Raw genomic sequence first — 27,059 nt, 5'->3', positions numbered from 1 at the left:
AGAGGACGACGATTTTTGATCTGATCCAGTCTAGTCAAATTTAATGGAATCTAATCTGTAGGAGTGATGTTTTTGAACATGGGACCGAGGCTGCTGTCAGGTGAGCTCAGGTGAAAGTTTGGTGAAAGACTAATGTTTCTGTTTCCAAGGAAATTTTGCACCATCCTATTAGTGGCACCATCAAGACATGCTCGGACAGCAGCCACGCCTTCAGTGTTCTCGATGAGTAGCTAAATCTGGGTGTCGTCCGCGTAGCAGTGGAAACACACACGTCCAAGAGATAGCATGCAGATGGAAAACAGAACGGGGCCTGAAATTGTGTCTTGTGGAACACCGCGGGTAAATGATGAAAAGTTCCTTCTGGTGTCGGAAGATGTCCTGTCAGAGAGGTAGGATTGGACTGACTTTTACTTTGAAGGAAGAATCTCTGGGTTCAAACAGGAAGTGCACACCCAGGAAGGAAGAGGAGATGTAGAGGTGGAAGCGTCCAGGTGGAAAATGTTTTCCTTTTCTAGTTTGACACCGAAAGATGCTGTTGGTGAGTGTCTTTTGACAACATGCTTCTGTTTGTGTTATAGCTGTAGTTTAGTTGGCGGCAGCCCGGGGGGTGGGTAGAAAGTCCCAACATCTTTGATAGCATGCTAATGTGCTCATTTAAGATCTGGCAGTAGTTGAACTTTAGTTTTTCTTTAAATGTGTAGTTGTTGTGGTTGGTTAAACGGTGCTAATTGAGCAACAACATTTCAATTTTGGCTTTTGTTTATTGACTTGTGATGCTTTCCAAACAGTAGACTCACTGATGCTAATATATAAATGGATGAATAGATTAATAAGTGTGAGCAATAAAATAAAATTCTTTAAATTAAATGGCACACAAGTGTTGGAAAATCAGCAGCTAAAAATATTCTTTAAAAAAATATGAATTTTATAATATAAAAAACTTTTTATAAAAAAAAAGTGTGTATATATATATATATATATATATATATATATATATATATATATATATATATATATATATATATATAATAAAATAAGGCCTGCAACTGTAAAATTCCAATCAATGTATATTAGGAACAAGAAAAGGGAGTGAACATGTTCACCATTAGAAAAATAAATAGATAAATGAATTACATAAGATTAAGAAAGAATGAATGCATAATCAGTATTAATGTAATAATTGTATGTGTGTTTTTATAAACGAATAAATTGTATAAATAAATATTCGTTTATAAATAAATAAAATGTAGAAAATAAGTAAATGGAGGAAGTTGAACATTTACAGAACAAAACACAAAAATAAAAGGGAAAATCAATCAATGAGAAAAATGATGGGGAGAAAAAAACAATCGAAGTTTACTGCAAAATATAAATATATTAAGCAAATAAATCAGGATAACTGCATGATAACACTGTAGAAAATGGGCGAATCAAAATGAAAGAAATAATTTTAAAAAATACAGAAATATTTTGGATGAATCATTTCATTTATTTATTCTTCGGAATGTTTTGAAATAAAGCCTCGCTCGAAACCTTTATTCCCACCGCGTCTTTATTGGCGATTCGAGTCCGCTATGACGTCACGCTGTGTCCTCTCACGTCAGTCCGCCGGTGCGGTTCCTCCACTCAGCATCACGCGCGCGTCAGAGCCAGACTGCGGCTTTAAAACCTGGAGAGTTGGAAATCTCGCCAGCAGATCCGAGTGCGGGACGATCAGGAACTACCTCCGTGTTCTACCACCACCACCTCCTCCTCCTCCTCTTCTTCTTCTTCCAGAGAGACGGGGAGCGAGCGCGCGAGCGAGGGAGAGAGAGAAGGGGAGGCGAGAGCGGCGGCGCGGAGCTCTCGGCATCAGCTGTTCGACGCGGCTGGATCAGTCACATGACCGAACCGGAGCCAGAGAAGAACAAACCTCCGCAGTTCTCCCCGCGCCATACTGTCTTTTCAGCCTTATCTCATTTTTATTGCGACATTTTACTCCCGCTCGGTGAGTACATTTACAATCGCTTTTTTTTTTGTAAGCGTTCTTTTTTTTATTTTTGGTCTTTTCAATTGCCCCTTTCCTGTTTTTTTTTCTTCTTTATTTTTCCTCCTTTGGCTGATGTTTGAATTGAGCGTTGATATGGTGGTTTGGAGCGTTTTTCCACATCCAGAGTCCAAGTTTCCAGCATGCACTTCATCCTCAATCCAGGGTTTGCTGTGAAGCCTGTGCAGTTTTGTTCCCAGGCAGGTTTAAGATTTTTCACACACAAACGGTGGTTTTGACACATTTTTAATAATCATTGTTTTTCTCTTTTTTTCCCCCCTTTTTGGTTTCTGTCGACTTTTGCTGTTGCTGTTTGCTTTGGTTTGCAGTGTTGTTTGGTGCCTTCCAGTTTTGTCATTTTGAGGTGTCGGTGCGTTTCACCGACAGACTTCATCTCTCTTTTCTGGTCATTTTTAAGCTCCGGCTGACATTTTAACGTGGTACTTTTCTTGCAGCTGATTTCACGTTGTTTGTTGTTTTCTTTTTCATGTTTTTTCTCCCCTCCTTTTGCTTGTGGCAGTCAATATTTTTACCGGATGATAACCATCTTTTTTTGAAAAAATAGGTGGACATAAAGGGAGTTTTGATTCTTGGTCGGTGTGTTTTTTTGGTGTCCTCGAGGATGAACAGACATTTTCCTCTTTGCAGGTATATACTTGTGTGTGTTACAATAAAGAAAGAGGCAACATGAATATTCACCTGTGGCTGATCTGTTATTATGGATTCACTGTTGTTGCAGCCCTGGGTCACGCGGTAGATGGAGAGCATGAATATGTTGAAATGAATGGGCTGAAATATTCACTGTTGCTGTGTATACTTGTCTTTACACGTCATTTTGAGTGTCAGATATTTAGACAAGTGTCTTAAACACCAGCAAACACCCTGAATTCGCTGTTGGATGGTCCAAATCCCATAGTTTTGTACCGAAGAGATCAATTTCCTTTGGGTCAAGCATCAACTCAAGGTCCTACTCTGGCCCCCCAAGTGATGTGGCCTGGTCTGAAAATCAATTTAAACAACAACAAAGTCCCCTCAGTGCGTATTGTGATACCATGACTGTTCAATAAACAAGTCGCCCCATGAGGTTCGGCCCCTCAGGGGACCTTCTGCTTTTGGTCTTCTGTAGCCCCCTAGTGTGCCCTGGTCTGGTTTCCTTCCGGTTGGTTCACATGTAGATGTAGGTGTTTAGAATCTACACAGAGTCTCAAGCCCAGTCGGGTTGGTACGGCTTGCTCGACCACACCCAACAGGCTTTTAGCTAGGAGGGCGTCTGGGCGTCTGCAAAACCTGGGAAAATGGACGCCTAATTCTGGACCATAGCTTGACCGCCAGGTTACGCTGGTATATGGCGGCATCTGGCGGCCAAGTTAGGGTCCAGAATCGGGCGTTCATTTTCCCATGTTTTGCAGACGCCCAGACGCCCTCCTAGCTAAAAAGGCTGACACCCAACCTCTTCATCAAATGAGGTCACGGTCTTCTTCTCTGACTCTTTGAACTTTGATTCCCAAGTCATCATAGCAGCGACCATGACTGCCATGTAAAGCACACTGTCAAGTTAACTCTCTCATCTCCACCCTGGCTGCACTCTCTTCTTCATCACATTGGATGGTTGACCCCAAAACTCTGAGCTACATTCTACTTGTTTGCTTAGTAATGTCTACAACCACGGTTTTGTTGCGACGAATACACAAAAAATTGACTCCTCCAATCGTTTAGAGCACAAAAAGACGTCAACATGAACCAATAAAAAGGAAAGGCACCACCATGCAGTTGGTCTGAACGCATGGAAAAATGATGGCGACATTTCCTCTTCCACCCATAAAGTTTACTTTCGTACATAGATGCAGGAATGCAGAGTAAAAACATCCCCAAAAATAGTTTCTAAATCATAATGCTTCAGCTTCATGACAAGAAGGTTGTGGGTTCAAGTTTCCTCCCTCAGCCCAAAAACATTTGGAGATTTGCTGAGTCAAAATTGCCTCGAGATCTGAGTAGTTCTACATCTGCCACGGCGCCCCCTGCCTCACACCCCAACTAGCTTTTCCGGTTTCTTTTTTTATTTGTCTTCTCCTGGGAGAGAGTGTCGTAGTAATCTGGATTATCCGACAGTAATGCAGCATACGTTCGGCCATCATGTCTGTGTCAATGATGAAGAAAAGTGAGAGGTTCGTGAAAGAGACTCTGGTGTGTTTGGGTTTTGTAGTGTGTGTTTGATGGGCTCTTCTGAAGTGACTAGTCTGTTAATCTGCAGCATAATCTGGAAGCGACGCTGCGTTTAAGTGCCATACCACTGACAAAAAAAACGACATAACAGCTTTTCTGGCTTTGTCCTCATGTGTAGTGCAGCGGCGTGTTCTAATCTTCCAGGAGTCAGATTTATCTCCAGATTATTGCCGCCTCACAGAGAATAAATAATCCATCAATCGCTTCTAATCTGGAACTTTTTAGTGTCTTGCAGTGCGGCAGGCGTGATTGCTGAGGTGTTGCATAATAGTGCGCGCGTGTGTGTGTTTATCGTATCCTTCCAACCGTCAGGGTTGATAGCATCCAGCTTAATCCTGCAGGGTCGAAGGTCGCAGGGGTTCAGATTCATCCAAGAAGAGGTGTCCTGATGGTGTCTGATGGCATTAACCCATTCATCGATAGTCATGTTCCATGGTGAATTATAATGCAAATAAAATGTAAGATGCTTCAGTCGCATGTTTTTTTTATTCTTTATATTCAAAAACATCTTTATAAAACAGAATCACAAAGTCACTGCTTTATATTCCCTAAAAGCGACACGTTTTATTTCAGCCAACTACGTTGTTGACTGTTAAATAAAGACATTGTTGAATATTAAACTTTTGGAAATGAAATATTTCTCCGTTATTAATGGTTATTTAAACATATGAGCACGCTTCTCTGCCTCATGTTAATTGCTTCTCTTTTCAAATGTGTGTCTTTTGTGCATCAATGAGCACGTGTGGGACTCAAACATGTTTGAAGTGGTGTGTAGAATGCGGAGAAGGTGATGGGTTCTGATCCCAGTGAGGTGGTGAGCGCAGGCTGTGAGCTGAGCTTCGTGCTGATCTCAGGTTGGCTGATGTGGTCTGGATCCATTTGGCTCTGTAACTGGAGAGTTTTCAGTCGCCTGAATCGACCGGTGTTTTCCTTCAGATCTGTGTTTCCATGTTCATGTAACAGCAGCGTTGTCGAACTCAAACAGACAAGGGGCCACGTTTTTAGACCAGCAAGGTGCATATCTGCATCAGGATGTAGTATCGCTCTGCCCTTGAATCCTTAAAGGCTCCAGTGCCTTTAGTATCCGCCTCTGTTTTTAAAGTCCAAACATTACTTTCCTTCAAAACCGACTCGACCATATGTTCCTTTTGTGAATCAAAGATGTGGATGATGCTGTGTGCGATGCAGTTTTCATGTTGTTCCATTTGGAATTTAGTGGAATTTTCTCAACTTTCTCAAGGCGTCGTGGGTCGCATGCGATGACTTGGCGCCTCGAGTTTGACACGTGTCAGAGGAAGTGACAAAAGCACGATGGAACACAGGAAGTACAGAGTCACTGTCAGCTGAAAGACACCTTGTATGGTGATGTGTTGCCACTCTGCGGAGGTCATGAGGTCACCTCCCTTTCAACCTCATTCATGCTTTTCAAATAAAACCCTAGTATCTGAAGCTGTCCCTATACCACTTTTTTGCCGACTGAGTACGACATTTGAATACTTGCCGATACAAAGTACTTGTTTCCTGAACTAACATGACACCACAGATTTCAGATTCAGTATTTCCAGTTTAGCCTGGCTGATGTCTGCATATGCTGATATATGTGTATAAGTGAGAGCTTTACGTTGCGGGATCACATCGTAATGGAAGGAAGTAGCAGCACCATTATGAGACGTCTTTACCTCTTAGTTAGTTTGCTGTCGAAAAGCAACATTTCTCTGTTGTGGGATGACGACAGTCCGTCAAGTCTCTGGAGCTAGTAATGTTGAAAGTTTTCTTATATTTCTACAACAATCTGCCAGACAAACAAAGAAATAACATGGTGTATGACATTTTAATTAAAAAAAGAAAGATTGTGATGGACCAGATTATTTTAGTTTAGTTGTGTATGAAATTCATATTATTTTAGTGGCGATAAAATAAAAGTGAAAGAATAAAATTTGGACATGAATAACTGAATGAATCTGAATCTGAATTTTTTAAAATCCAAATAAAAAATCCTAGAAGGTGTGAGGTAAAATAAAGTGAGTAATATAAAATATAATTTATAAATTAAAGTAATTAAATTGTTAAATATAAATACTAAACATTTAGAAATATTAAAATGTGGTTATACAACTTTTAAATACAAGTTTTAAATAACTACTTGTAACTATAAACCTCTCGATGCTGCTCTCTATTAGTGAATATCTTATTAAAATATAAATATTGTACAGTGTTTTTTGTGCACATATTATATTTTGCATTTATTGTTAAAATATATTAGTGCTCAGATGCTAATACATGTCATTCATGTAATTTTATTTTGAAGCATTTACAAAACGCTAAATTAGGTGTAATTTTGGTTTTTACGTGTAATGGTTTGTAGTGAAATTTAAAAAACGGTTCATGTTGAGCAATCTTAAATTAAACACCTTTAAAACTACAGTCAGGAAGGAAAATTCTCCAGTGTCTGAGTGGTTTCTCTCGCAGCGGGTGGCGCCGGTCGTAAATCAGCTGATCAAAGATGAGAGTTTCTAATGTTAAAAGTACAATGAGAACTACGATCACGAACTCTCGCACGCTCGGCTTTGGTGTCGGGTTTTGCAAAGCACTGAGCTGTAGTCATAACAGTCCAGTTGCTCCTTTACAGTAAAATGCAATTCATGTCTACTCAGGGTTTTATCACAACATGTTATGAGAGCATGAGTATGAGTCGGGGTTTCCGCTACATGGAAACAGTCCTGCCACTGCCGCGACTTAGGTGAGAGCCACCACGCCTTCTGAGTAAAGATCGCTGATCTAAGCTAGCAAGCAGAAAACACCCAAGGCATCATGGAGGAGGACAGAGATGTGGTGTCCCTCGGCATGTTTTTATCAGAAAACCTCCAAAGGAAACAACTGAATGTCAGGAATACGTCCGCTGCTCGCAAGAATTAAAGTCTCGCTTCTAGCTGGAAGGATGAAGTAACGGTAGATAGATTTACATCTTGTGATCATAAACTAGCTTTTTTTTTACTGCGTTCCATTTAGTTCCGTTGTATTTGTATTATTACTTTGTACTATTTTTTTGCGGTGTTAACGGAGGCTCTGGCACAGTTTCAGAAAAATATCCTGCGAGAACTGATGCTAATACCGGGACATCCCTGGTAGCAGCCATTAGCTTCATAATGTTACCTCAGTGTAGCTCGTGCGTTATGCTGCCAACAATCTGGAAGTGGACAGGATTATGGCGGCCTTCGGCATGTTAACGTAAAATTTCCGAAAGAAACTACAAAATGTCAGGAATACATCCGCTGCTGGCGAGAACTAAAGTTGCACATCCCCTTTTTGTGATTGAAAACTTTTTTTTTTGTATTCTATTCGGTTCTGTTTTTTTAATTTATTAGTATTATTTTTAGGGGGTTAACAGGAGAGACTCTGCCACAGTTTCAGAGAAAAAAAACCCCTCCTGTACTACGAAATAGGCCAGTATCATTGTGAGAACAGATGCTAGTACCGGGACATCCCAAGTAGTAGCCATTAGCTTCATAATGCTACCTCAATGTAGCTTGTGCGTCATGCTGCCAACAAACCCAAGGAGGCTCTTTGTGCAGAAAAATGATTCTGGGACACAAAAATACAGATTTGAATTGGAGACGGCGAAGAAAAGAGGAAGGGAAGTGAATAAACAGCTTTGACATGAACTAACGCATCGTGCCACCATGATAAACGACAGAGCGCTAACACCCATTGTCATTGTTTATATTCTGTGTCGAACTTCTTTGGTGGCTGTTGTGGCGCTGAATCGGATGAAAAGTGAAGAAGAAGCTGCCTCCCTTTTTCAAGTCGTCACACAGTCGCTAATGAGCGTCAGACATTCATGGCGCGCTCATTAGCCCGAGCAGTTTGTCTGCGTGAATCACGCATTAGCGAAGCACCTCTAAGTGTATGATTTGTTGGCTTAATGCGGCCGCGCTCTTAATGCATTCACATCCACGCGCGCTACCGACGGTTTGTCTCGGTGTTTGTGGCGCAGCGACGGCCCCCGGCCTCCTCTCCCGCTCCTGATAGCTGCTATTACGTCCTGCGGCGCCGTGTCTCTCCTCCAGGCAGCTTTTCCTGTTATCAGTGCCAAAGCAGAGCGGCTCTGGAGACCAGCCGCGGAATATGATCGCTGCTACGTAGCTGGAGCTCCACAGGAATGAATAAAACATCCGGCCAGAGCGAGGTGTTTACACTGAGCATGTGCTCGACGGCAGGATGCTGCTGCTGCTGCTGCTGCTGGAGGAGGACCGGGACATAAAGCCTCTCTCGGCTAGGACAATATTTGGAAGGTGGCGGAGGTGAGAAACACGGCATGTGTTCAAAACACGAGGAGTTGCTGGAAGGTTTCGGTGAAGCTGGGTTGTAATTGCTGATATGAAGTCGAGGGGAATGTGTTGACGCCACTGAGGAGGTCACGTGTTCGACCCCCGCCCCCTTCAGAGCACCTCGCACATGATGTGAGATTCATGACAGGTTTGAGAATAACTCCACAGGTTGTTGATGCATCTTCTGTTGTTGGCATGGCAACAACACTTGCCCTTTATAGTCTGAAAAAAATGTTGAACATGAAAAAAAAAATGTGCATATACAGTGCTATATTAAATTATTAAATTATTAAATAAAAAAAAAAACATTGTGATCGAACACATTATTATTTTTTTGAAAATGTAAAATTCATTTTCTTCTAGTGGCAATATATTAAAATAATCTCTGGCTTTTAAGATACAATAATAAGTGGAAGTGTGAAATTTGGACATGAATAACAACTATAAATGAATCTGAATCACTCTTTTCTTAATGAAAGAAAACTTAAGAAGTTGTTAAGTGAAAAATTTAAATATGATAAAATGAAGTAAATGCATGATTAAATACAAATATTAAACATTTTGAAATATGAAAATATGTATGTAAACCTTTAGTTTTAAATAACTACTTGTTACTATAAGCCTCTCGATGCTGCTCTCTGTGAATGTATTTGTGCCTAAATATTAGAGAATATTTGATCTGAAAATCAAAATATTCTACAGTGTTATTTAGGCATTTAACATTTATTGCTAAAATGTTGGCGCTCAGATGCCAATAAATGTGTGCATAATATTGACTTATTAATGTAATAAATTTTATTTTTGAAGCGTTTCCAAAACACTAAATTAGCTGCTTATGATTTTTATGTTTTATGGTTTTGAATAAATTTGAAAAAAACAGTTCACGGAGATCAAAATTCTGCAGATTCCCCTGCCTGTCGTAATGGAGCGGCTCAGATAAACAGTTTATCTCCAGGCGTGACTCGGTCGACTGGATGGATTGTTAACTACTTTAATGTCCTTTTCTGAGCCGTTAATTTGATAAGTGAGAGGACGGAGCTCGCCATATTCCAGGCAATTACACCCAGATCTGAGGAACGGGGTCAGACCGGATGACTCGAGTGCATCTATTGTGGGCACCGTTTGAGTTAGAGTGAGTCACTTAAGCGAGGCTTCAGTCAGAGATCGTCTTTTGAGATCAACGCTGTCTTTGATTTCCTTTCATGGAGGCATCGTCGACCGCCGCGCTCCACTTTCGCGACGGATGGTGACAATAGCAGGATGATTCTCTTCTTCATTGGCGTGTGTTTGACTTCGTGTGATCTGGGAGAGGTTGCCTGCAAAGATAAAAGACTTGGCACCGTTGATATGAAACAGGGAAAACTCAGAGCGGCATCAGTCACTGCTCAGTTAAATGCAAAGCGATTGGAAGGTTGTTGGTTTGACTCCACTTTCATGTCTGGATGTAACTGTAATCACCTCAACGTAAGGGAGAGCAATGTGGCAAAGTAAATCACAGGTTTTCTTTTTTTAATGTTCTTCTTCTTTCTCTTTGGGCTTCTCCCTTCAGAGGTGGCCACAGCAGATCATCCTCCTCCATCTCACCCTGTCCTCTGCTTCCTCTTCTCTCAGACCTACAAACCTCATGTCCTCCTTCACCGCCTCCATCAGTCTCCTCTTTGTCCTTCCTCTCCACCTTCTGCCTGGCAGTCCCAAAATGCTTCTCTTTCTCCTCCTTCTTCTTCTCCTTCTTCATCTTCTTCTCCTTCTTCATCTTCTTCTCCTTCTTTTTCTTGTTCTTCGTCTTCTTCTTTCTCTTTGGGCTTCTCCCTTCAGAGGTGGCCACAGCGGATCATCCTCCTCCATCTCACCCTGTCCTCTGCTTCCTCTTCTCTCAAACCTACAAACCTCATGTCCTCCTTCACCACCTCCATCAATCTCCTCTGTGGCCTTCCTCTCCACCTTCTGCCTGGCAGTTCCAACCTCAACATCTTCATCTACCAATGTACTGGCTCTCTCTCTCTCCTCTGTACATGTCCAAACCATCTCCATCCAGCCTCTCTGACTTGGTCTCCTAAACACCTGAGCACATGTGCTGTCCCTCTGATCCTATCATCATCCTGCTCACTCCCATAGAGAAGCTCAGCATCTTCATCTCTGCTACCTCCAGCTCTGCCTCCTGTCTTCTCCTCAGTGCCACTGTTTCCAAACCATACAACATTGCTGGCCTCACCACCCTTTTGGACACTTTCATCCTTGCCGACACCCTTTTGTCACACATCACACCTGACACTTTTCTCCAATGATTCCACCCTGCCTGCACCCGCTTCTTCACCTCTTTCTCACACTGTCTTTGAGTCTGGACAGACTCAGCACTTCAAATCCTCCACCTTCTTTAGCTCTGCATCCTGTAACTAGGTTTACTTTTTAAAATAATAATAAATCATGAACATCTTACATGCAATTTTGAGACATATTTGCAAGTCTCTGGTCAGTAGAACCATTCATGAATGCAAAACAGTCTGAAAGATTTTCACTACTCTCTGAACTGATTTAAATTTAACTGGCTTCGATGATGATAAATCTTCTACCGCATCATTTTATTTTAGTGGAGACATTAATTTGGTCCTGCATGTTGTTTCAAGCTAACTGTTAAGTTTAACCTACTTTCCAAGGACCAATTCCAACACTATCCTTGTGACATGATGAAGACATTTGCCTGGACCTCACAAAGTTCGGTTTGGTTCAGGGTCCTGGTTCAGGTGAGCCATGTGTTTTATATGGTTAGGTTTAGGGTGAGAGGCTGGGGAAAGGGTTAAGGCAACACAAAACCTCACACTGTCCTCACAAGGATAGAAAAGCAAATGTGTGTGTGAGAGAGAGAGAGGACAATGTGAGAAGATGTGTTTCCTCTGCGAGTCAGAGTCCATGCATCAGCAGGCAACTGCAGCCTGGAGACTTTGACCTTGACCATCCATCGCCTCCCACTTGGCAGATGGTCTACATCAGACCTGGGCAAAGTGCAGCTCAGGGGCCTCAGGTACAACTGTATTTATGTGGCCCTCGGATTACAAAACTGTACATGCTAACTATTAAACTTCTATTCATTGCGAGTCCAACGCAAAATCATTATTTTCTCCTTTTCTTTTATGGACTTGGGTTTGGGAATCGGATGATTTACACGTAAATTAAATAGTATATACAATGACACATTCAACCAAAACATACAACCAGCTGAGGAAATTGAGTTGCCCACCCCTGATGCCCACGTTCTAATCCTTCACAATCTGGTATCGTCTCTTCGCACACCTCCAGTGCTGACTGCTATTAGCATGCGCAGCAAGAGGTGAAAGCAAAGTAAGAGAAACTGCTCATCTGCTCTTTTTGACTGGGATTCATGAGTCAGTGCTGAAGATACTGAGCTTCCCATTGGGAGATACATGAACAGACATGATCAGAAATGAGTCTATCAGAGGGACGTGTGGTGAAGTTTGGAGACAAGAAGGAGGAGAATATTTGGGGAGAGGATCGGGCTTAACAGTTTGGAGGAAAAAAATATATTGTGGCAACATGCTGAATTGCGAATTTAGAAAAAATAGCATTTGTTTAAATAAAATCAGAGAAAAGAGAAAAGCACAGCTGCACAGGAAAAAATAAATGATATAAACACAACCCTGGTTAAATTATTGAGGGTTTGCCAGAATTTTCTACCGTGGACTTTGTGAAGCTTGACTCAGCTCGCCGGCACAATTTTGCTTTCAAAATGGCAGACTTTGTGATTCGTAAATCGCATTCTATTACACCGCAATGTTGAATCGGAAAAACAGACCAAGGATGTTGGAAATGAAGAAGGGAACCAATGAGGATCATGATAAAAGAGGTGAGGAGAGATGAAGCTGTGTCTACACTAGATAACTGTGACTCATGAAATCTAAAATGTGTTGTCTGAACCTGGGTTCTGTCAGTATTTATACTTCTCAGAGGTTCCGACTTCATTTCTCCCTCCTACATCATGAATCATTAAACCTCCAGGATCCTCAGTCGAGCGGTAAATTGGTCTCCATCAATGAGACGACTCACTGTTGACGTCATGAAGGTCATTAAAACGACAATTGCTTCCTAATTGAAGCGAAACACGTAAAAAATTAACACACTAGACTGGTTAATTCTTATAATTGTCTTGGGTTTGGTGATGCGTGGTCCATTCACTCATTTATTTTCAGTCACATCTATCCCAGCTACATCAGGCGGGAGGTGGGGGACACCCTGGAAAGGTGTCCATTGAACGGTGCACATGTAGACACTGCTCATCAGTGAATCTCTAGGATTTGGGGTGATGGGAGGAAACTAGAGTGCCAATGAAACACACGCTGGCTCAGAGAGAACATGAGGTCCGAACTGTTTCTTATGCACAGTCGTCCTCAGGAGACTCAGTGTAGAGCTTCCTTATCTTTGGAGGGTTGTACGGCAAGCGGGTGGACAGTATTCCCACTGTGGCTGTGGAGCATCTTGGACTTCCTCCTTCTGATGTATCTGCGGTCCGGTTGTCCGTCCTGGATACGGCACATCTTCGATCGCTCCGGCACCCATGACCCCGGGAGAGTGGGAATCACCGGAAGCAAATGTGTCTTGGCCTTGAGCAGACTTCAGTCCTCACACTTGGATAACAATCTCCAAATCCTACATCAATGCACATTCTGTAGCAGAATCTCAAATCCATTCTAATCCGATCCCCGTCTGTATGGATCCTGTCTGGTCCTCAGGACCATTATTTTTGTCTGTCTGCATGAATAGATCCAGAGCAGCGTCACGGCCTCTCCACGCTGCAGCGTCCTCTCCGCCCCTCTTCTCATTAAAGTGTAATTACAGAAAATCTGGCTGATGGTAAACAAGATTGTTTCATCCCACTCCCCTCGCTGGTGACATCCGTCTGCAGACCGACGTCGGGCTTGGACCTGGGAGGCAGGACGGCTGAGCGGAAGTTGGCGCCAGCGTTCGTGTCTCTCTGCAATGTGGAAACATCCGAAAATGTTTTGGCAGAATGGAGAGACGCTCCATTAAATGTCATTAAAATGACAGAGCGGGAGAGGAGAGCGACACTGCTGCAGCCAGGCAAATGTGTCTTAAATAACAAGGCAGACATCGCCGTTGTGGTTTCTCACTGCATCAGGACTGTAATGCAGGCAGAGGTTCCTCATGGATTCATGCGTTCTGTCGCTTTTAAACAAATTATTTTTTTTTTTTTTCTGCATAATCTAATTGAAATGGATGTTTGTACCGATAAAGTCATAGTTATGCATTTTATAAAAGTCTTTCTGAAGAAGAAGTCAGCTGCTGGACATGATCAGAAGTGATATGTGGAGAGGTTAGGGAGCACAGATGGTTTGGGCACGTGGAGAAAGGAGAGACAGTGTTGGACTAAGAATATTGGAGGTGAAGGTTCAACAATGAAGATAGATGCAGGTGGAGGAGGTGAATTTGCTGTAGAGACCTCTGAAGGAACCTGTAGAAAAACTGGCCATCTTCTTAGGTTGCTCTGTCTTCTCTTGTCTTCCTCATCACTCTCCCTCCTCTCCACAGATCCAAACTTCTGTCCATGCTAACTTCTCCTCTGTTTGAACCATCGTCTTCGCTACGTTGGTGTAATTTTATTTTTTATTATTATTTATTATCTTGTGTTTCTAAGGTGACAGAGTTTAATCCAAAACGTTGCCAGATTGTAAGGGATGCTGTTCAAGCTATATTTTACAAGGAAGAAGAAGTATATCTACTTCTCTGACTTCAATTGTGTGTGGCGCTGTAGGGACAGTGTCTGTGGATACATGAAAAAATCGAGTACTAAAGTGACTTCACTGGAAAAACAAGAGTCCAGAAGGAGAGCAAAAACCACTAACATCAATGCTTCCCGATGGCTTCTTTAACCAAGTCAATGAATTGAATTTGTATTGTATTTTATTTATTTTTGGTTGAAGATGAGTGACTTTTCTCTATTGCTATAGAAACAAAGTCATATTATCGTAGACCTGCTCAGATTCTACTTACTTTCTGATGAGCAATGTGACACGCAGCCTTGTGTGAATTTCATTGATTCGTTGTTGCTCTGTCCTTCGGCCGCATGCTTACATACGTAGAGGAGTTCAATGGACTTTTTGTGGACTATATATGTGGCTCTCCTCCTGAGTCACTCTGACCAAAACGCATCGCCGTTTGACTGCCGTTAAATCTCAATTTACACGATTGCGCCTTGGGAGTGAGGTTGGGTTGAGTACTCCAAGTTCTCCAGGAACTGTCTTGTAACGCACAAACAACGACACTAAAACAAAGCAGTGAATGAATGTGACGGTGACATCACCAGCGCCCTCTACTGCCTGCGTGAAAGCGAACTTCCTCAACAGTTCCAAGAGCTCAAAAGTTTCTCGGAACGAATGAAGGTTGATGCAGAAGAGAAGTGTGTCCGATGCGAGTCCAGAGCTCATGAACATGACTGACTAAATGAAATCATTCAAGTCGTGTTTTCATCCTTCATACTTCATGTGGCATTTCCCCCGGCTGCGTGGCTCGACAACGTCTGATGTGATTTCACACAGTTTCAGTTCATAACTGGTGTTTGTGTGGGCTGACTTCGTTGAGAACTGTCTCGTAGGATTCCACGGAACAGCGGCTGAATGCTTCGTCACTTGTCTGTCGACAGACACCAACGGTTTTGGGGCCTTGATTTAGTGGAATGAGCAAAAACCAGGAACGTGATGCAACCTTCTTGTCGGCTTACTTGAATCGAATTGAGAGGACTGGCGACATGATACTGAAGCTTGGAGTTGGTGATCATCAGTGAGAGAGGGTAACATCTCGCAAAGAGGTCACATGGTTGTGATGCTTCACGGAGGTTAGAATTCTTCGGAAGGTTGTGGATCATGCAAAAGAGCGGTGGAGCAGCTGCAGCACTGACCGGATGCTTCAGAGGCCAGCCAAGCAGATAATGCCCTGCTTGGATGACCGTGGGGAGCTGCCGGCTCGTGGTGCAGCGTCCTCACCTGGGTCAGCCGCGAGCCGGTTCTGCCGGCATCAGCTGTTCTCGCTGCCGGTCCTGATGGCCTCAGCTGTCTCTCACCTGCCTGCGACCGGCTGTGGACGACCCAGAACAGGGAAATCAAGTGGCAAACATGATGGATTACACAGTGGGTGCCACACTGGGCACCGAGCCATGTGCCGTCGGACTCTCGGTTTAGACGTCTCAGCGTTTATTTAAAGGGGGAGTCGCTGTTTTGTCTTTGTGCGGAGTGTGTTTTGGTGGTTCACAGAAGTGCCGTGCGGAAGAGTCAGGAGTAATGGCCCCGCTCAGTTCAGCGGGGTGGAGCCCTCCAGCTCCCTGTTCTGACTGCAGTGGGTCACCACTCTCACCAGCAGGCAGAGTGAGTCCAGCCAGGGTGGTGTTGACACGAGACTGACAGTGACGGAGTGGCATCTGCTGTTGTTCAAGGAGAGAACAGGGAGGGGAGGACACCATCTTTGAAGGCCCTGGAGCTGATGATCCCTGTGTGAAGTGGACACACGAACGGTCCGCACATTTCCCTCAAGGTTCCTTCATTTGTACTGCTGTCCCTTTAAATAAACACGTCCCACGTATTTGAGTCATTCGGAGCACCGATGTAGCTAGAGGCTCTCGGACCAATCGGATTTGTAAAACTGCCAGAGAATTTGTTCGATGTTTGTTTGATGCTCCCAAATGAGAGAAGAATGAAATAAAAGTGTTGGAAATTCGAGGTAGTCTCCTCTAACTTATTTAGAAGGCGCCGAGCTCAGAAAGTTTCACCCATCTTCCAATACAGTGCAGTCCCTCCAGGCTTTCAGACTTCAGCCTGATTTTAAAAAAAAAAATTGCAGTGAAAGTTATATATGGTTGTAAGACAACATGGCTGAATATATGGACCTTTGAAAATTAGCTTTTAAAAACAGTGCAATGATTTCAGCTATATATACTTGCAAAAAGCAATGAGTAAATAAATAAATGCTGATTTTAAAATAAGGTTGTGTTCGGCTCCTTGAAGATGAGCTGGTGTTTCATCCTGGTTCATACATGCAGTTTTCAGTCCTGATCCATTTGTGGGTAGTAAGTCCAGTCCTTAGCACCATCACCAGCTCTCCGCCAACTGTGGACAAGTTGTGTTATTTTGCTTGTGAATTTTTGAGGAAATAATTCAGAGAGACCAGGAAGAGTGGCACAAAAAGGTCATTAATTCGAGCTCATGATCAGCAATGTAAAACCCAGGCGTTGAAGGTTCCACTCCATGGTGCAGCGCTGAAGAGACATTTCAACTGGCAGACATCTTGACTCACACACTCTCGTGGGTCACAACCTCAATTTACCGCGTCTGCCAGGAGGAGAGCTCAGGTGCTCCTGAGGAGGAGCGGCTAGTTGGGGCGAGCTGGTTGGCGATCGAGTTTGTGTTGCCCTCTGGGAACAAACATGTCCTCCCAGTCGACCTTTCGACGTTTCCCTCCACAAACGCTTCAGCGGCAGAGGGGGCGAGAGTCGGACCCGCGGTCATTATGGTGAAGGTGTTCTGGTCCAACTTTGGCACTGAGAGTCCTGGGCAGACACCTGGACAGATCCATGGAGGATTTGGCAGCGGCCTCTTCATCGACTTATTTACAAACAAATAAATCCGTGTTTGCTCTTAGTCACTTAGCTGGTGCTTCCAGGTCTGACAGGCAAAACACATTTAATAATAATGAGTGACATAAACAAATGTGTTTTTTTTCAATATAACTGATTGTAAAAATGTAATTTAATTTGGAAAAAAAAGTTATAAGGAAGTTACTCTGACATAATTTAAATAATTTATGTTTACAGTTTTATTTGTAATCATTTAAATTTCAATATCATTGACTGAATAAAAGCAAACTGCAAGATATTGCCATAAAAATTATGAAGCAAAATCAATTTCAATTACAAATCAAAAAAAAAAAAAAAAAAAAAAAAAAAAAATATATATATATATATATATATATATATATATATATATAAGGTTTTCACATTCATAATTTATATTCATAAGATTTAAACCTGAAAATACAGTATTTTAATTCATAACAAATTATACGTATTTTCCACTGTAAAAGCTTCTGTATTCATAATGTTTTTACTTTCAATTTTTCTTTGAATAGAAATGAGTTTTTTTTATTACTCAATTATGATGATAAAATATTGTCTTTGATCCTCTTCTCCAGCATGAGTGAGTAAAATTCAGAAACAGCTCCTGCGGGAGCAGCCTCACGTGAGGTTGCATAATCTCTAAATGGAGACTAGAGGAGCCCAGATCAGCCTGTTCAGGGTCCCGAGAGCGCTGGAGTTGTAACCAGAACATCTGTCTGCAGCAACTCCAGTGACTGTCCAGGATGATAATGGTTAAAAACAGATCACTAACTCTCCTCTTGTCGTCCCAAATGGCCTCATGCAACATGAATGAGTGGCTGGCGGCTCACACTGGGCCACCGTCTGTCCGGCCCAAAACATTTCATCATCCTCTCATTGATTTCCCCTCCAGGTTCTGACATCAGAGGAAATCTAGCAGCTCTGTTTTCCACCATTCCCACGGCGTCTCTCGCAAACGTCCCTGAACTCATCACGCCGGGAAAGATTTGTTATGGATTTTTTTTTTTTTTTTTTGATGCGTTGGAAGCCGCGATGTGAGCAGCTTCTGATTAAAGAAAAGTGTCAGCAGGCAGGGATTCTGACGTGCTGACATCTGAGGAGCATCTGCTGTTCTCTGAGCTTCTCCCTATTGACTCACCTTGTCTCTGAGAGAGGGAAACTCATGTTGGCTGTTTATGTCTGCAAACTTGTTTTTTTTTAGGTCACAGCCCAAACGTTGTGAGGAAGGTAGACCGACCGGTTGCCTCTTGGCTCAGCTCTGACTTCACTCTGAAGATCATGAGCTGTTTTCTCAGCTCCTTTTACATGATGTGAAACCCTTTATCATCTCTCTTGAGCCACAGTTGTCCTGAAATTCTTTCTTGATGATGTCATTTCCTGTCCTCTCCTGTGGCTGGGACCCCTCGGGGCCCCTGTGTTTCTGACCGACTCGTCTAGTGCGGACACGAATCCGGATCCTGAACACAGATCACATCTCCGCCTTTTGTTTGACTCGCTTTTTCTTTCATGATTTATTTAACAAAGAGTTAGAAGGGGCGACACAGATCTGCTTTCTCTCGGGCCCACCGTGCCGAAGGGGGGTAATGGGGGTCACAGGAATTGTGGATTGAATGGCAGTGAGAGCCGAGGGCCGTGGCAGTCTGATCCGTGAAGGATCAGCGCTTGTTTGGGCACGTCAAACTCTGAGGAGGTCATGGGGCTGACCAGAGACACGCTGGGGAGCTTATGAGACTTGGTTTCACTGAAGCTGGAGGGGGGTCCCACTAGTGTGGGCAGTACAGTGATGGAGGGGTGAACAACAGAACCATGCCGACAAGTACTATAACAGAATCACTCTTTAAAGTATGAAAATACTGCTGATATATTTTAAAAAAAAAAAACTATTGGTTAATGCACGATGTTATTTTACTGAAAGAATTTTGTCAAAACTGACACACTGTTTCAGAAAAAAGAAAAAAAAAAAATTTTATTCAGTATATTGTCAAGGAAGGCGTGCAGGAATATGTAATTTGGATGGAGACTGAACAAAAATATTTATATTTAATATTTTAAGAAAAAAAAATTATAGATAAAAGTTGACGTTGAAGTAATTCATTGAATGTGCAGCAGCTATTTTGTAAAATTATAAATATAATATACTTGTTTCTATTTTAGAATTTAAGTGTTTTATTTTAATTTGTTTTTATGGGAAAAGAACATTTTGTTTTCATTTTTATTTCTTGAAAATTGTGTTAGGAGCAAGAATCAAATGAAACAAATCAAACAGCAGAAAAAAATAAAAAGAAAAAAAAGAAAATAAATCCTCACTGTCAATCAATGAGATAGAGAGAGAATATAAAGAATAAATTATATTACATTAAAATAAATTACATTTAACTATTCAAAGTTGTTGTAACAACCAAAGCTTGATTTTTCAACCAAAATGTTTAAAAAAAAAAGGTCTTTTTAAGGTCATTTAAAAATGAAAAAGTCTTATGAAGAAAAGCTCTTAATAAAGGCACTGCAGCGCCACAAGACGTGACGTCCAAGCCAGAGTGAAAACACTTGAGTGAGAGAAAGCAGCGTCCTACGTTTATATTATTTCCCTCTTCCTTGCCGGAGCCACAGGGAATCTCACTGCAGGAAAATCAATTCCTGTCGGCCTCAGACACGTCAGTGAAAGACGTGATTATTTTTGTCAGGACGGATGTGAACTTGTTTCCGACCGCAGGAGATCGACAACATTGTGTGGCAGAAAGAAATCTGTCGATGATGTGTGTGTTGTTGGCTTGTTGTCTGGCATCAGAGTTGTTTTCACAGCGAGTGAATCGAAACTGAAGCGCTACGGTGGCGAGGCGGTGACTTCACTCCGGCTCACGCTGTAGCAGGTGAGGGGGTGGGGTGTCTGTGAATTACCAATGTTCCCACATCCGCCGTTCCGACGCTGAATTATGACCGCTGACAGGTGAAGTGAGTAGCACAGATCATCCTGTTTCCATGGCGCCGGTCAGTGAGTGGGATATATTAGACAGAACGTGAACATTTTGTCCTCACAGCTGATGATGGAGGAAGGGAAAACAGTCAAGCGTGAACGTTTTTACTCTTCTATTGGATCATAATGACTTCATCAGACAACTGCGGCCCTGGTGGGGCGTCCACGAGCCGCTGAGTCACATTCCTCACGACGGATCTCACTCACATGAGCAGGTTTATGAGCTCAAACCGAATCTGTTTCTGGTGTTTGTGGACATGTCTGCGCTGTCTACTTCACACCCTTGTTTAACAAACGTGTCCGATGGGACTCGCCACCGTGTGCGACTCAGCAACTCCGGGCATCTGACACGCTTCTGGGTCGATACTCATTACATTGTCTCACTTGTATGTGTTCAAAGAAGCCAGAAGATGCTGGTACATGTGTGATTCAGTGATGAGGCCATTAGTACAAAACGTTTTTTTTCCATGCTGCGTCTGAGTCAAACGTGTGGGAGTACATCACTCGCATTAGCCTCCAAAGATTATCTTGATTCCAAGCAGGGTTTCCACCAGGACTTTCTGCTGGAACATATCTTGAAACTGTCCGACAGACAGACAAGAAAGCAGCGAGCGGAGTGTAGACATGGATTTACCAAATTACTTCAGTTATTGTGATGTTTCTCTCAGGACTTTTCTGTTAAAAACTCACGGACAACCAAAATCTTGTCCAGCTCCATGATGTGTTACGTGTTTCCCACTTGTTTCGATACATCCACTTCATTTTAATGCGGTTGATCATGCGAGATCTCATCTTTAAAAAGCAAATATTATTCTGAAGGTGGCTCTCATTTACGGCACCATGACTGTTTACATGTAGCCGAAAACCTGCAATGTATAAAGAATGTGTGTGAGTCAGCAAGAACTTGAGTCTATCTGGCGTCCTGTGGAGTGAAAACCATTTCTCCTCATTTGTTACGTCCCGATTCCAGTCAATATTACTCAGCCACTCCATACTCCAGTGAGCCCTCTAGTGGCTACAATCACCCTTATTACAAACACAATGTCGTGTTCACTCAGCTGCTGTCTGACTCAAATGTTGGGGCTACATTTTGTGTTTCCCTTTTTGTGTTTGCTTTTATCATGCAGGGTTTCCGCTACATCCACACTAGTGTGGCGCAGTACCACGGCTTAAATGGAAGCTCTCACGGCAACAGAAAAATGGTCTCTTTTTAAAGATGAATTCTCTAGAGGAAACATCGCAACATACTGCTAACAACAAACACAACGCATCATGGAGGTGGACTTGTTTGTATTTGGCCTGTTTTTCTAAGAAACAAATTCTGAAAGAAACAACATACTGACTGAAGCCTGTTGTTTGGGGAACTCAAGTCCAGCATTCCAGTCGGGCATATGAAGAGAAGGACCGCTGCTGAGAGAGATTTACATCTATCGTTTTTTTGCGGGTATGGGAGGGTTAGGGGTGGTGCTGCTCTGCAGCTGTTTCAAAAAGTCCTGGTGGTAACCCTAGTGGTGGTCTGCAGTTCCATCTGGATCAAGGCAGTTTGTGAAGGGTTCCTTTGGCGATTGTAAGCTGCTGCTTCTCCTGCTATCCCTTCAGAAAACATGGCACTGAAATAAGTGTATGTACATAGTGTGTCCCCTGCTGTGGCACCAATAAGTTTGCAAGACATGATTTGTAGAGCCTTTGACACGTCTGGAACCAGGTACATTCCACCCTCACTGCTTCAGGGTTAGGGTTTGGCCGGGCTTCATTTCTGTCTTGAGTCAACAAAGATTTCATGGTGTGATTCTCGATTCTCTCGGTTTTAAAAAGCAACGTTGCTCTTCATGGACACACTTAAAAACACGAGAGAATCCAGTTTCTCCTGGGCAGGTGGCTCACGTGGGTTGAATCTGCCGCACCCTGATTCACGCTGCCGAAGAGGACGCACAACGTGTCTGGCAGGTGGTCGTAATGCTTTGGCCATCCCTGCACAGGGACAGGCGCAGCTGTGTCAGGTATGTAAATGACAATAATTGCGCGCATTAGATTGATATGATGATCACGGCGCTGGATCGGTTCCCACTGAGCGCCATCCTCCTCTCATGAGGTCACTTACAGCCGCGAGAAAGAACGTCTGACTCCAATTAAGCTCCGGCTGAACGAGCAGCAAAAGCACGAGGCGATGATGATGTTTGTCAGAGACGGAGCACTTTAGACTTCAAGTGAAAATAGGAATAAGTTAAAGCGTTTATTTGTGCTTTCAGCAGAGGAGATGTCCTTCTGAAGTTTCTAGCTGTTTGTGCGCGTCAGTGTCAACAACATCAAAAGGTTCTTTTCATGGCAAACAGTGAGAGGAGGGAAAGAACTATTTTAGTCGAGTGTGTGGAGAGTGTTGGACCAAGAGCGTGAGAATTGGAGATGGAGGCTGGTGATGAAAGGAGGCGTGATGGTGTGACTGGAGGGTGGACCAGACTTGGGCTGTGTATCGGCAGATACCTTGTGATACGACACGTATCCTGATACAGCCGTGTTGATACGATACATTGAGATATAGTGCAGTTCTTTAACTTCAGCGATATATTGTGAAAACGAGTTTATTGTTATGACATCAGTTCCAGCAGAGGAATGTATCGCAAATCATGAAATGACTCTAGTGCACGGAAAGATTATGTTACGCTAAACATGTTCCCATCCAGAAGCATATCCAAGAATCTATACGTTACATATTGATGCAACAGACAAACAAATCTGAAGACAATATCACACAATCTGGTATTGCAACATTTCAGCAAAAAACATTGATACAATATTGCGTGATGTCAGAATCAGGTCTGGATGGACCGTAGCCTCCTGCCAGAGGGAAGAGGAACAAACAGTCTATGTCCAGGGTGAGAAGGGTCGGCTCTGATCCCACCTGCACGTCTCTGTGTCCTGGAGACATGCAGGTCCTGAAGAGGTGGCAGGCTGCAACCCATCACCTTCTCAGCAGAACGTACGATGCGCTGCAGTCTGCTCTTGTCCCTGGAGGTGGCGCTGTTGTACCAGACGGTGATAGAGGAGGTGAGGATGGACTGGATGGTGGCCGTGTAGAACTCCACCAGCAACTTCGTCGGCAGTCGTAGTTTTCGTAGCTGCCTCAGGAAGAACATTCTCTGCTGGGCCTTCCTGATGAGGGACCTGATGGTTGGCTCCCATTTGAGGTCCTCAGTGATGGTGGTTCCCAGGAAGCAGAAGGAGTCCACAATAGGAATGGGTGAACTAGCCAACATGAGAGGGGACAGAGAAACTGTGACTCTCCTGAAGTCTATGACCATCTCCACTGTCTTCTGGGCGTTGAGCTCCAGGTTGTTGTGGCTGCACCAGGACACTAGCCGCTCCACCTCCCTCCTGTCAGCCGACTCATCTCCATCTGAGATGAGCCCCATGATGGCGGTGTCATCCACAAACTTGATCAGCTTCACAGACTCGTGGCTGGAGGTGCAGCAGTTAGTTATATTTATATATCACAATATTTGAGCGTATCGATATTTTCTTACAGCCCTGGTCCAGGCAGGTGAAGTTGTGAAGCCCCTGATGGGCAATGAAGCTGAAGTTTGAAGTAGACTCAGCGGTGCGCTGTGTCCTAAAACGTGTTTGATTGTTGGAGTCCAGTCCACTTGCTCACTCACTTGTATTAGTGTGTTAGTATTGGTGTATTAGTTCATCGCTTGATGGGGACTACTGCAGATGAACATAGGTCTACAGCAGATCTGGGCAAAGTGCAGCCCACTTGGAGTCAGAGAAAAACAATAATGTTGGAATTTTTCTGCCAATATTACTTTGTGCATTTTTTTCACGAGAGCAATCGAAATACATCTCCCTTGATTTTTTTTTGTCTTTTCAGTTGACTATTTTAGTATTTTTTTGTCCCTTAAACAATGTCAGAAATGAAAACTGATATTATTTAAATAAAATAATATAGTTATCAATATTTATTATTGTTATTATTATTATTATTCTTTATATATAGTTATTAATATTAATATTATTTAATAATTTGCAACACAATTATATCCTCACTTTTTTTCCACTTGGTTTTCCTATGACATTTTTTTCCCCCTTGTCGCCTCCTTTCTTTGGGCTTTCTGACGCCCCCTCTCAACTGTCACAGTATGTAATGTGGCCCCTGAGGAAACTTAATTGACTGCCCCTGGGTTACAGGTTGCTTTTCTCAGCAAAGGGTTTTTTTTTTCGATCCCTAATCCCGGAAAGTGCTGTCGGGATCCCTGGGCTATTTCGACAGCAACACATGTAAACATGCCGGATTATAGCAGCTCTGCTAATTTGCATACATTTTCCTCAGGCAGGTAAAAAAAAACATGACTGTGGGACAATAAATTAACCACAAAAATGGCTTTAAAGTAGGACTGTGAATAAATTAAAATATTTAATCCCAATGAATCTGAGTTGACTTGTGATTACTGGCAAATTAATCCCACATTTTGTGTCTGTTCTAAACGTGACTTAAAGGCCAGAGTGGCTAATAACACATGCAATGCGACGCGGTTAGCATGTTGTTGAAGCTCCTCAGAGATTATTCTACACATTGCTCTGGACTGTATCTGTTGTGTTGGGTTGTTGGAGTGAGCAAATGTTCGCACGAGGAAAGCATCACTGGCCACACTGGCGCTGGAGTAAACAGTTGTTTACCTCAACAACCCAAGAGAAAAGATGCTGTCAAGAACATTCTTCAGAATAACCTCTGAAGAGGCTCAACAACATGCTTACAGTATATCGTTGGAAACATTGTTGGTCCCAAATCTGTAAGTTACATTGAGAAAAGACACAAAATGGAGGAAAGTGCTTCGGAATAAAATAAAATAAAATAAAATAAAATAAAACCAGTGGAGCTGCTGCCCCCGCGACCCGGCAACGGATAAGTGGGCGACGATGGATGGATGGAAAATAAAAAGTGATGCTGATCCTATTACCCTTCACGCTGACTGGTCCTCTGAACAGATTTGACAGAAGTCAGGGAGGTGGGCTGAGCCTGTGAAACTCCTTGTTGGCCAGTCAACAACTTCAAGTTTTATCATTCATAGCGATGGACAGATGAAAGGAGGTGACGGAGAAAGTGCAGGCAGGACAGGACAGTCCTGCTCATTGCAGTGATGTATGCAGGTATTTAGAGACTCGGGAGTCAGGGATGAAGATACTGAGGTTGTTATTGAGAGAACAAGACCAGATCCACCAGAGTGACACATGAGTAGTTTGGAGTCAAACCAGATGGTTTCTGGAGAAGAGAGACAGGAGAGTTGGACTGTGTGAGTCACAGCAGAAGGACTCTCCTGTGTAAGCTGCTGAGATGGAGATTTGAAACTCACCCTCAACGCAGAGTGACCTGTTAGACGCTGCATGAATGAACGAAGAGCGCGGAAGGTATATTTGCTTGCTGTTGGTCATGAATTTTTGAGGTGAGACACGTCTGCTCTTCCCTGGTGATGATATGGAACTCACCAGTGCAGAACGATGCGTGCTTGTTAAGGCACCATGAACATTACAGAAATATTTCCTGGGCCGGGTTTGATGCCTCCCCGCGGCTTCATTGCTCCCTTCACTCCTCAGATGTGCTCCGATGAAGAGCCCGAGTAGGAGTGGAAGGTCATCTTCATCATGTTTGCGCAGCCTCAGCCTCCTGGTGAAAAGACGCTTCACATTTAACCACAAAGACTCGGTTGTTTTAATCAATTTCAGCTCGCAGGCGCAGAGGGACGTGTCTGCGGCTAATCTGGAGAAAGGGATGAGAGTGTTTGGCCATGAAGACTGAATCAGTGCCCTCAAAAGAAATCCTGTTATTCACACTCATATTAGCATTGAAAGGGAACAAGTGGAGCTCAACACATGAAGAGCACTTCCTGGATTGTTCGTACTGAAAGTGATTTTGGTCTCATTTTGGTGCTCAGTTTGAACTTTGGTGATTCATTCGAGCAATGGGGGCTTTGTCTTGAACCCAGCGGGTCCCACTGTGAGGGAAACTAAAAAGCCTGCTGCACGGAGAGCTGAGCATTGTGAGTGTTGTGAGAGGACCACCCGTCCCTTCAACACCACATGGGGAGACGGAAAATATAAATGTGCTCAAATATCACAATACTAGGTGGCATGGCACTGTATTGATACTTCAAGTGCACAGTGTCATTTTTAAATACAAGTACTTGGATGTGTTTATGTTTTTGAGATGAGACACAAACAGTAAATGGACTGTTCCCCTCCTGCTCCTGGTTATAGTTTCAAGCCTCAGAACTTCAGTCAGCTGACCTAACCACGACAACGTTCAATCTGATCGTCCAATATTTAGACTGAGAATCTGCGTCACCGCCTCTTTCCGCGGTGACACTCGGCTCACCTGTCTTCATTCTGCTGCTCCTGAACTTGAGCGGGAACAAACACCAAACTTGTGTTATTCCGGAAAGGTCAGCCGAATGAAGGCGGCGTGGGAGGCGATCTTGACCTTTCCCTGAGGTCCGGCCGACGTGGAGACACAAGTGGCTTGATTGCTGTTGTTGTGTTCCCGTGTTTGATGATAATTGCTCGCCTGGGTTGATGAATAATTCATGAGCGCCCAGATTTGGAAGCATATTTCCGGTTGTGCACTCATTTTCAGCTCGGCTGATGATTGTTTCAGCAGAAATAAAGGCAAGACTCATCTCACCGAGACTCCTCTCCTGCATGTCCTCCCCCCACTGGCCACAGTGGATCATCCTCCTCCATCTCACCCTGTCCTCTGCTTCCTCTTCTCTCTGACCTACAAACCTCATGTCCTCCTTCACCACCTCCATCAATCTCCTCTTTGGTCTTCCTCTCCACCTTCTGCCTGGCAGTTCCAACATCTCAACATCTTCATCTACCAATGTCCTG

At 43.2% G+C, this 27,059-nt stretch overlaps 1 protein-coding gene across 3 annotated transcripts in view; it reads left to right on the top strand.

The window, feature by feature from the left end:
- Positions 1–1,652: 1,652 nt before the first annotated feature.
- Positions 1,653–27,059, top strand: part of LOC128755682 (RNA-binding Raly-like protein) — a 128,027-nt gene continuing 102,620 nt past the window's right edge. For 2 of the 3 annotated variants that reach the window (XM_053859592.1, XM_053859590.1), the window contains exon 1: positions 1,653–2,674. The gene's annotated coding sequence lies outside the window, so the exon portion shown is untranslated. The remainder of the gene's footprint in view (positions 2,675–27,059) is intronic. The other variant, XM_053859591.1, reaches the window with a different exon arrangement.

This window comes from Synchiropus splendidus, chromosome 3, assembly GCF_027744825.2.
Source record: "Synchiropus splendidus isolate RoL2022-P1 chromosome 3, RoL_Sspl_1.0, whole genome shotgun sequence".
NCBI lineage: Eukaryota > Metazoa > Chordata > Actinopteri > Syngnathiformes > Callionymidae > Synchiropus > Synchiropus splendidus.
Note: the sequence above shows the minus strand (reverse complement) of the source record. Positions and strands in the feature narration are given on the sequence as shown.